We start from the raw sequence: 11,746 nt of genomic DNA, 5'->3' as shown, positions 1-11,746 counted from the left end.
CTTGAGCCTAGGAGTTTCAAAGCAGCCTGGGCAACATGTTGAAACCCTGTCTCTACAAAAGATACAAAAAATTAGCTGGGTGTGGTGGCGTGCACCTGCAGTACCAGCTACTCAGGAGGCTGAGGTGGGAGGATCACCTGAGCCCAGGAGGCTGAGTCTGCAGTGAGCTGTGATGGCACCATTTCACTCAAGCCTGGGCAACAGAGAGAGACCCTGTCTCCATAACAACAAAAAATTAGTCATTAGGGAAATGCAAATTAAAACCACAATGAGATACCATTATGCATTCACCAGAGTGGTTAAAATTAAAAACATTTACCAGACCCTGTGATGTAAAGCAACGGGAAGTCACATACAACGCTGATGGGAATCCAAAATGGTACAGCTGCTTTGGAAAATAGTTTTGACAGTTTCTTTAAAAGGGAAACATACATGTACTATGTAACCCAGCCATTCCATTTCTAGGTATTTACTCAAGAGAAATGAAAGCATATCTCCACACAAGAGACTTGTATACAAATGTTCATTGCAGTTTCATTTGCAATAGCCCCAGAACTGTAAACAACCTCTATTAGTTTGCTCAGGTGCCACAGCAAAATGCCACAGAGTCTCTGGCTTAAACAACAGGAATGTATTTTTTCACAGTTCTGGAGGTCAGAAAGTCCCACATCAAGGTTCTGATCGGGTTCTGGCTCTGGTGAGGGCCCTCTTCCTGGCTTGCAGATGGCCACTTTGTCTTCATGTGGCCTTTCCTCTGAGTGTGCTCCAGGGATAAAAGGAGAGCAGGAGGAAGAAGGAGAGGAGGAGTGGAAGGAGAAAGGGAAACTAGGCCTGAGAAACCTTGCAGCTTCCACCAGGGCCCTCATAGCATGCTCCTGCAGCACGAGGCTACTGAATGACATCAGCTGAGAGGAAGAGCTGACAGCTAGCACTCAGGCCCCAGTCCTGTTAGTGAGGTCATCTTAGATCATCCTGCTCCAGTCAATTCGCCAGATGACTTCAAACTCACGAGTAACTCCAGGTGAGACCAGCAGAAGAACTGCCCAGGTAAGCACAGCCCCAACCGCAGAATCCTTAACAAATAAATGGTTGTTGTTTTAAGTGGCTGAGTTCTGGAGGAGCTTGTTAGGTAGTCATAGATCACTGCAACACTCACTTAAGTGTGTGAAATCTAAGGCAGTTCCCAGCAAGCACCTAAGAACCCATTTCTGATGTTTTCACCACCTTGCCCTGTAATAATGGGCAAATCACTTACCATCTGCACCACAATCATTTTGCTCTTCAAACGGGAACGTTACCATGTATTTCAAAGGGGTGTGTTGAAAAAATTATTTTTGTAGGATGTTTCTATATGCAGTTGAGTGGGAGTGAAGAGTTTGGAAACATATTTAGTAAGTGGGTCTATTTTGATAGCTCTGGCTAATAAGGTTTCTTTGTTGAGGCTGTCCTTAAATACACAATGTCAGGTTGTTCTCCAGCAGTCTTCAGACTACTGATTACTGCCTCTTCTCTCTTGTCCGTCCCTGTTCGCCTTTTTCTCTCCCAGTGGTCCTGTCATCTTTGGCACAGGACAGCTGAGATTGCTGCTGCAGCCTTGCCTTGGCCTTTATCCTTTTCATTTGGGAAATCCTGTATCTTATTTCTTTTTCTCCTAGTGCAGTGCTCTACAGGTATGATGAATGAGGAAACTATTAAACTGCTGATTCTTGGGTAGAAAGGCCCAAACAAGGTAAAACAAGGTAAAAAAAATTGACTATTTCATTAGAGAGAGAAGCTGCCCTTTAAAAGAGGTTCAAGGTTCTGACGCTGCTGAAGGCAGTGTCTAGGATGTGTATGGCAAAAGACCGTGGGGGCAGATCTTGTTTGGCAAGAATTGTCTGAGTTGGCTCTTTAACTATGCGAAGTTAAAGCAAGTGGTGGTCCATCTTCCCAGAGGAATGAAGCAAACAGGGCCAGTTTTATGGCTAAGGTTTGGTCTAATCCCTGGTATGTAGCTGACTTCCAAAGAGGTTAGAGAAACGTGTTTTGGGGGCCAAGGACCCTACTTAAATGAAAGGGACCTAATACCCAAGCTACATCTCTCGAGGTTTAACATTATTTGATACTTCCAATGCCTAAGATGATCCCAACCAGGTCCAGCAGGCAGAAAGGGACATCAAGCCTCCCCAAGGGGCAACTTAACTTGATGACAAGAGTTAACAGAAATGGCAATTTGTCTGAACACCAGCACTTAGGTTATCATATTGGAAAGGCTGGAATGGGCAGAGTATGTTAAGCTGGAAACCTTTCCTGGCCTAGTTACCTAGCACTTTTTGAATGAGCTTTGGAAACAATACCTGTGTATATGAGTGTGACACACTGATGAAACTTTTTTAAACATTTTTTGAGACAGGGTCTCGCTCTGCCACCCAGGCTGGCGTGCAGTGGTGAGATCTCAGCTCACTGCAGCCTCTGCCTTCCAGGTTCAAGCAATTCTCATGCCTCAGCCTCCCGAGTAGCTGGGATAGGTGTGCACCACCATGGCTGGCTAATTTTTGTATTTTTCATAGCGACGGGATTTTGCCATGTTGGCCAGACTGGTCTTGAACTCCTGGCCTCAGGTGATCCACCCACCTCGGCCTCCCAAAAATGCTGGGATTACAAGCGTGAGCCACGACATTTAGCCTGATGAAACTTTAGAAGCTGAGGCCCATACAGGTGTGATAAGACCATTATAACGCCCAGGGGCTAAAACTGGCGTAATGAACAGTGGGGGAGACACAACCTCTTTCTCTGTCTCTCACTCCCTGACTCTTTTCTCTCTGATGAATAATATTTAGTTAATATTTGGATGTGCATTAAATTGTGTTATTTGGATTCTCCATCCCTAGTGATATATAATCTGCATACTTTATAGATCTTGACTAGTAGTGGAAATAAATACTTAAAGTTTCTATATCTAGATTCTTTGTCAAATATTTATTGTTCAAAGAAACACTGATATATGTAGATAAATAAAATTCTTATAATGAAGACATTTTGAAATAATATTTAGGCAAATTCTATTGTGAAAGGAGGCATGGAACGGTGGAAAGAACTCTGATTTAGTGATACTAAGACCTGAGTTCTGGTCCTAGATCTGCTATTAGTTAGCTGTATTACTGGCCTATTATTTATGATTCTATCAGTATTACTTTGGGGGGCAACTTCTATGATATTAGGAAGATATTTTCAAGAGGGACCTGTGTTGACTAGAAATACATAATGCTCATTAAGAAAATTTATAACGTAATCCCAGCTATTCGGGAGGCTGAGGCAGGAGAATCACTTGAACCCAGGAGGCAGAGGTTGCAGTGAGCCAAGATTGCGCCACGGCACTCCAGCCTGGGCAACAAAGTGAGACTCTATCTAAAAAAAAAAAAAAAGAAAAGAAAGAAAATTTATAACAAAAAATATAGGCCTCTTTATTTTTATTTTTTAAAATTAGGGATGGGGTCTTACTATGTTGCCAGGCTGGTCTCAAACTCCTGGCCTCAAGCAATCCTCCTCCCTCGGTCTCCGGAAGTGCTGGGATTATAGGCATGACCCACCTGGTTCTAGCCTGTCTCTTTAATCACCACTTTTGTCCTGCTTTGGAATCCGATTCCTGATTTTATTTTTTGCTTTAGAAATGAGCAATAGGTAGTTTGGCAGAAGAGCGAACAGGTGTGGAGGGAGCTAACAGAGGTTTTGTTGAAACCACAGACTTGCTTTCCTGAAATAAGCATCAGCCTTCATCCAAATGCCTTGTGTAGATTTCCATAAATAAAAACCTGATGGTAAATATAGATTCATTAAAGGGTCTTAAAATAGGAGCTAGGCTGTGCTGCAGGCTTAAGCAGGGGACACAACACAACTTCTCTATTTTATCCTTTTCTTCTTTTTCTTCACTCATCCATGAGCTTTTATCTGAAAAAGCAGAGAGCAGATGTGCCCGAACTCTTTGGTTACAAATACTTGATTGGCTAATTTGGTTCAAAAGATATTTATTTTGTAAGAGATGAAAATCCAGGGTGGCTACAGATTTAAAGGAGCAACTGAACCCAGGGACCAGGCACCGTGATCTCAGCAGGGCTGAAGCTTTTCTATGTGGTGCTGCGGTGGCATGGCCCGGCTCCAACTGCTCTCTGCATTTGTGTCTCAGCTCAAAGTTCAAAGTCCCCAGAAAGTGATTCTGTTGCTCAGTTTAGGACCTAAGTCCACCCTGTCTATGCTCAGCGGAGGGGTCATGTTATTAAAGTCTCACAAGAAGAACATGGAAGCAGGTGAGGCAGCTCCCCGAAAGTGTGTGTGTGAGTGGGGTTTAGCGGCTGTTACCAGAGGAGGAAGGCTGATGGGAAAACGCCATGGTGTCCAAGGCTCTAGAACTTCTCAGAAAGAGCTGTGAGTGGCAGCTATGTCAGATACCTCCAAAATGCTCCCAGGGCACAACTGGGAAATTTCAGGAGCATTGAGAGCCAGTTGGCCAGAAGGCTGACATCCAGTGGCTGGTTTATATTTTAAAGACTGCAGCCAATGTTTTTTCTTCCTCTTCTTACAAGCTTGTAAACAGCTGGCATTCAATGATATTCATTGACTGATGGGATGAGTAAATGAATGATGACCCAGCTGTTACATGGGCCAAGGGAGTCTTCTGCTCTACATTAGCCTTAGCAGAATTAGTTTAGGAACTGTTTAATGGTAATTGAAGCCCACCAGAGCTATCTTTAGCAAAAGCTGGCCCTTGGTGGGATATTGTTTACAGCAGGCAGGGACAGATGGGAACCAAGGCCTGAATGACAGGGAGCCTCTTGTTTTCATTCCTCTCTGAACGTCTACATGCTTTCTCTGGATGCAGTTTGGGTTTTTTTTTTCTTTTTTTTTTTTTTTGAGACGGAGTTTTACTCTTGTTGCCCAGGCTGGAGTGCAGTGGCATGATCTCAGCTCACTGAAACCTCCACCTCCCAGGGTTCAAGAGATTCTCCTGCCTCAGCCTCCCGAGTAGCTGGAATCACAGGCACCTGCTACCATGCCTGGCTAATTTTTTGTGTTTTTAGTACAGATGGGGTTTCACCATGTTGTCCAGGCTGGTCTTGAACTCCTGACCTCAGGAGATCCACCCGCCTCAGCCTCCCAAAGTGCTGGGATTACAGGCGTGGGCCACTGTGCCTGGCCCAATTTGGTATTTTTAAATTTTCAGTCCACCTAGTCAGAAAATAGCTTTCTAAGCCTCCAGTGTTTGTATTTCCTCTGCTCAAGAGCCCAGAGTGACTGAGACTGAGCCACCTTCATTCCCATTCCTGGGGTCTGCACCTGGCTCAATCAACCAAAATGGCACCTGAGGAGGTGTTATCATGTGGATTTGGCAATCCACTGTTATCATGTGGATTTGGCTATAGGAGCAGTTCTTGGGAAAAAGGGGAGATTCAGGCAAACAACCCAATTGGTATCTCCCGCAAAGCCAAATAATAATTACTACTTGCTTACATTTGCATAGTGCTTTAAGGATACTTGCTATCCATGATCTCATTTGATTCTTGGCACAACCTTATGAGGTAGGCAAAACAGGTATTAATATTCTTACTTCACATCTACTTTATTTCACCTTGCTGTGGGTCTGTTTTTAAAAATTCCTATCTCGGCTGGGCACGGTGGCTCATGCCTGTAATCCCAGCACTTTGGGAGGCTGATCATGAGGTCAAGAGATCGAGACCATCCTGGCCAACATGGTGAAACCCTGTCTCTACTAAAAATACAAAATTAGCTGGGTGTGGTGGCATGCATCTGTAGTCCCAGCTACTCAGGAGGCTGAGGCAGGAGAATTGCTTGAACCTGGGAGGCAGAAGTTGCAGTGAGCCCAGATTGTGCCACTGCACTCCAGCCTGGCGACAGAGCAAGACTCTGTCTCAAAAAAAAAAAAATTGTATCTCTTCTATTTGCCTTTACATTTATTGAGGGCGTAGATTATATCTTTTTACCTTTGCACTTAGATCTCTAGCACCTAGCTCTGGGCTCTGTACATGATGGGCATTTAATTGATATTTCTTTTCTTTTTCTTTTTTTTGAGACGGAGTCTCGCTCTATTGCCCAGGCTGGAGTGCAGTGGCACGATCTTGGCTCACTGCAACCTCTGCCTCCCGGGTTCAAGCCATTCTCCCGCCTCAGCCTCCCTTAGTTGATATTTCTTAAATTGAATTTCCGTTTTCCAGATGAGAAAACTGAGGTCCGGGCTGGGCGAGGTGGCTCACGCCTGTAATCTCAACACTTTGGGAGGCCAAGGAGGGAGGACCACTTGAGCTCAGGACTTTGGGACCAGCCTCGGCAACATTTGTGAGACCTTGTGTCTACTTAAAAAAAAAAAAAAAAAAAAGCTGGGCGTAGTGATGCATGCCTGTAGTCCCAGCTACTTGGGAGGCTAAGCCAAGAGGATACCTTGGGCCTGGGAGATTGAGGCTGCAGTAATCAGTGATCATGCCACTGCACTCCAGCCTGGGTGACAGAGAGAAATTGTCTAAGAAAGAAAGAAAGAAAGAAAGAGAGAGAGAGAGAGAGAGAGAGAAAGAAAGAAAGAAAGAAGAAAGAAAGAAAGAAAGAAAGAGGAAGACAGAAAAAAACCTGAGGTCCAGAATGCTGAGTGGCTTGCTTTGGGACACACAACTCTAGGGACAGGAACCTAATGATCTGCAACCAGTTATCATCCCTCTATGTATCCAGTGGATGATTCATAACAACAGAGATAAGCCTTTGGAACCCCAGTTATATGGTGGCTTAGACTAGGTTCCCACCTGAGAGGTCTCCAGCAGCTCAGAAAGACCATGCTGTAAGACAAAGCACCCAGGCTCTGAGGTTAGAAGCCTGAAGTCTGGTGGCCTCCAGGAAAACAATCTCAGCCCTCCAAGAAGGGTCCTTGCCAGAGGAGTTGGACAAGCACCTAAGGAAGGCAGGTTATTAACACCTGAATTTTCTCAGGAGCTGACTCAACTTTCTTAGCTGCCTCACATTTGAGTTTGATGGGAGAGAAAGGAGAAAGAAGCTGAGGTAGATACTGCCTTTGTGAGAAGCTTCCCATCACCTGGCAGAAGGCAGTCAGGGACAGCTGCAAGCTAGAGCTTATGGTCTCTGAAGTGGGCAAGATCATACAGCTCCACCACTTACAAAATGACCTGGACAAGCCACTTCAGCTGTGTTCATTCTCCCAGAGTTGTGTGAGGGTTAAATGAGAAAATCTAAGTCATTTGTCATTACATAGGATTATCATCTCTTTTCATTCAAGGTAGGAAAAGCAAGAATTGTGCCAGGCAACGATGAAGAAGGCAAAGTCCCTTTCCTCAAAGACTGATGGTCAAGGGAGGGGAGTAAATGGCAGAGTAAAGTGGTGAGGGATCTAAGTGTGGGTCGATCCTGTGGGAACCCACACAGGAAGCATCCCCTGTATCCTCAGGATAGTCAGGAAAGGCTCCCCAGAGTGTGGACCTTTTTTTTTTTTTTTTTTGAGATGGTGTCTTACTATGTCACCCAGGCTGGAGTGCAGTGGCATGATCTCAGCTCACTGCAGTCTTGATCTCCTGGGCTCAAGCAATCCTCCCACCTCAGCCTCCCAAGTAGTTGGGACTACAGGCGTGCACCACCATGCCCAACTAATTTTTTTTTTTTTTGTAGAGCTGGGGTTTTGCCATATTGCCTATGCTGGTCTCAGAACTCCTTGGGCTCAAGTGATTCACTTGCCTCGGCCTCCCAAAGTGCAGGGATTATAGGCATGAGCCACTGCGCCCGGTCGGAGCTAGGTCTTAAAGGATAGGTAAGACTTCATCAGGCAGGAGAAGCTGTGTTTGCAGGAAATGGTGGGATTATGACAGGGTGACTACGAGGACATGGAATTACAATATGGCTGAGGGTGACAGAACTATCATCAGACGCCGTCTTGTGTCATCAGATTCCTTGTATTTATGCTGCAGAGGCCACACTTGGCAGGCTGATTTCAGGGGCATCAATCAAGAAGTCTCTGTGAAGTCACAGGCTTTCAAGATTCTTCTTCCCTTGCTTGCTGGGAGTGGCTGTTCCTCTGTTCACCTCCATTTCTTCAGGGCTGGAAGAGATGTGAGAATGATCTGGTGCAATCCCCTGCACCATGGTTGGTATGGATGGGTATCCCCATGTTATAAATGAGGCAACCGTGGCCGAGAGAAGCTGCAGCCAGTCCTTGGGGATGCGGCACCCAGGACTGCTTCTCCTGGAATTCAAGATGCTTCTTTTCTTTCCTCCCTTTTAGGTTTCAAATCTCTATTTCAGGCAATACTTGATATATTATGTATTTATAATTCAAGTTTTCAGACTTTTCTTAGCAGCAGGTTATAAAAAGGAGAGAAGCAGAAGCTGAGACAGGGAGGAAGCAAACAGAATGGGGCAGAGGTGGGAGTGGGAGGCTGAAGGCTTCCAGGAAGATAAGCTTCCTCGACTGTTAGTGGATTCCGCATCTGTGGCAATTCTACCCCCATCCAAACTAGAGGCTTTGGGACTACTGAGAACCAGGACCACCTATTTTCACAGCAAATGCCTGGAAGGAACCCAGGTGTCACATGTTGAGGGTTTATCAGAATAAATGGCTGTTATTTTCTTTTCCTCTTCCCTTTCCTTCTCACCTACCCTTATTAGTGATCTAGTGTCATAGCTGCAGAGTGACAGCAGGGAGACAGGAGTGAGCGGGGAGTGTGGGACAGAGGGGAAGAAAGAGAAACAGGCCATACGCAGACCTACAGGCAGCTCCTGAGCTACCCAGATCGCTTCTCCTGTACAGTTAGAGCTGCTGGCCCGAGGGAAGGGAAGAGGGGGTCCCTGTTGGAGCAACTGGAGTGGCAGGAGGCGAGTGGGTCGAGGGAGAGTTATTAATAGGCACTAGAACACATATTTACAACTGGTGGCTTAAATTAAGGGCAGCACATTCACACCTAGCTACTCCCAGGCTTCCCACAAAGACATCTGAAGCGTGCAAAGCGCGCTCCCTGAGCCCAGCCCACCAAGGGGCGCGGCCCGCCTTCGTAGGGACAAGGTCTCTGGCGCTGGCCTGAGCGGCTGCGGGAGTTCGCTCCTGGGAGAGCGCAGCGAAACCGAGGGCATCCTTCTCTTTAAAAGGAGGGGGCGGAGGAAGGGAGGAGGGGAGGAGGGGAGGAGGAGAGGAGGGGAGGAGGGGAGGAGGGGAGGAGGGAAGTGGGGGAGAAGGGAAGGAGGGAAGGAGGCGGGGAGGGAGAGACGGAGGAAGAGAGGGTGGGAAGAAGGAAGGAGAGAGAGAGGGCGAAAAGGGGAGAGAGGGGCGAACGAGAGAGATGTGGGGAGAGAGGGGAGAGGAGAGGGACGGGGCAGGGGAGGGGAGAGCGAGGGGAGAGAGAAAAAGAGAGAACGCAAGGGGGTCGGGGAGAAGAGAGAGGAGAGCGAGAGAGAGCGGGAGGAGAGGGGGAGGGAGAGAGACGGGGGAGAGCGAGACAGAGCGTGGGGAGACGGGGAGAGGGGAGAGCGAGGGGAGACGGGGAGCGAGCGAGAGGAGAGGGGAAGAGAGAGAGAAGGGGGAAAGCAAGAGAGTGGGGGGAAAGCGAGAGAGAGAGAGAGGGGAGAGACAGAGGGCGGGGGAGAGCGAGCGCGAGCGAGGGGAGGGGAGAGAGAGAGGCGCGCGCGCTGGTTGTGCCTGCGAAACCCTAAGCTCCGCCAGCGCTATTCCTCCTCCCGCTGCCAGCCCCGCGTCCACGTGGGGAAACTGTCCCTCCTGTGCCGGGAAGAAACGACTCACCGCCTTGCAGAGGCGCGGAAGCTGTGCGCGGGACGCCACGGCCCCGAAGCCGCGAGTGACCGCAGCTCCGATCCCCCGGCGGGAGGCCTGCCCGAGCGTGGGAGCCGAGCCCAGGGCCCTTTCTCCGCACTGGCTGCGGACCTAGCCCTTCCTGGGCCCCTCCTCCCCCCGGGTAGAGAACGTCAGCGCCGAGGATCCTGATGAGGGGGCGCGGTGGCGCCGACCGAGAGCCCGCCCGGTCCCGGTGTTGGGGGGCAGAAGGGGAGGGGTGAGCCGCAAGGGGCGGAGAGGGCCCGGCGTCCCAGCTGGGATGGAGTTACCAGAAAGGGGTTCGAGGCAGCCTAACCCTCCGCGCTGAGTCCTGGAAGGCAGCCTCTGTATGTAGCTCGGTGCATTTTGCACGAAGATAGGCTGCTCCCGGCGGGGTAGGGGGTCGGGGGAAGGTCCTCCTGTGGGTAAACTGATCAGAAAGCCGATAATGGATTCTGGCTCCGACACACGCCACCCCTGCTTGCTTAGTGGCTCTGCACCCCACTTTTTATATAAAGTGGTTATTCAAAGTACCTAGCACATAGGTTTTTGGTGAATATTGAATGGGAAGGGCAGGTGAAGTCCTTGGCACAGGCCCGGCACACCGACCGATGGACCCAAGAATGTCAATTATTTTTGCTGTTATTCCCTCCAACCTCAGCTGTCCTTTCTCAGAAGCAAAGCTAGGAGACACCAGAAGAGCCGGTGCGAAAGTTTGGCTTGTTTTAACATAAAACCCACACTCCCTAAGGAAGTGGATTCTGAGTGGGAAAAGCTTTGGAGTCAGAAGCAGGAACCCCTGATTGGGTCTTGGGCTTCTGTTCCTTAGTACTGTTCCTTAGTACTTAGCCACACTGAATAACCTCCCTGGGCTTCCGTTTCCTTATTAGTAAAATTGGCTAAAAAGTCCCAACCAGGTAGTACGATCCCTTCTGCCTTTATTGAGGGCTCACTATGTTCTAGGCACTGCTCTTAGGGCTGCCTCCGTATTATCTCAGTTAATCTCTAAGCTAGTTTAGGAGGTAGTTAGGATTATTTAAAATCTCCATTTTGCACTTGAAGAAACCAAGACTTAACAGAGAGGCTAAGTAAATTGTCCTAGACCACACAGTGAGTCATGGCAGAACTGGACAGAACTGAGATTCAACTCAGGCAACCTGGTTCCAGAGTCTGTATTTTTTTTTTAATAGACAAGGTCTTACTCCCTCTCCCAGGCTGAAGTGCAGTGGCGCAGTGGTGCCATAGCTCACTGTAACCTTGAATTCCTGGTAGCTGGGACCACAGGTGTGCACCACTATATCTGGCAAAGTTTCTAATTTTTTGTAGAGACAGGGAGGGACTCACTTTGTGGCCCAGGTTGGTCTTGAACTTCTGTCCTCAAGTGATCCTCCGGTTTTGCCTCCCAAAGCATTGGGATTAGAGGCATGGGTCACTGTGCCTGGCCTCAGAGTCTGTATGTACTCTTAGTCAGTATACTGGCACCTGTCTGTAAAAGTGTTTTCTGAACTCTAAAATAGTATATAAATGTTGGCTGTGATTACAGTGAGTGGTACAGTTGGTAGGTCGGTGGCTTCGTCTTTGTATACTAATGGAGGGTATGTCTATCAGTGCCCAACCTACTGTCTAGTACTCAATAAGCTGTCAGTCACTCTGCCATCCCTTGCCCACATCCCAGGAAGGAGTGTACCCATGCAAAAGAATGGCAATTCCATCATGTACAGAGCTGGGGAAGAGGGCAGACTATAAGATAACGAAGAGACATCATGAAGCTGCAAGCAATTGCACCTGACCTGGGTATCAACAAAACCCAAGGAAGCAAAGATGGGAAGGCTTCAGGTTGGAATCTCCCCTACTTTTCATAAAACACAAAGCACAAGAGAGTTTCCCTGATGTTCCACCGGCCAAGCAGGCTGCTCTCTGGGGCTCCCACTGACTTCACAA

At 47.9% G+C, this 11,746-nt stretch overlaps 1 long non-coding RNA gene across 1 annotated transcript; it reads right to left on the bottom strand.

Annotated features, from left to right (window-relative positions):
* Window positions 1–7,918: 7,918 nt before the first annotated feature.
* On the bottom strand, window positions 7,919–10,212 carry LOC104002095 (uncharacterized). The gene is made up of 2 exons (XR_674162.5): window positions 9,776–10,212; window positions 7,919–8,083 (listed from the first exon to the last, which is right to left on the bottom strand). It is a non-coding gene; the product is annotated as an uncharacterized LOC104002095 (long non-coding RNA).
* Between the last annotated feature and the right edge of the window lie 1,534 nt (window positions 10,213–11,746).

The sequence above is a fragment of the Pan troglodytes genome, chromosome 15 (assembly GCF_028858775.2).
Source record: "Pan troglodytes isolate AG18354 chromosome 15, NHGRI_mPanTro3-v2.0_pri, whole genome shotgun sequence".
Lineage (NCBI taxonomy): Eukaryota > Metazoa > Chordata > Mammalia > Primates > Hominidae > Pan > Pan troglodytes.
Note: the sequence above shows the minus strand (reverse complement) of the source record. Positions and strands in the feature narration are given on the sequence as shown.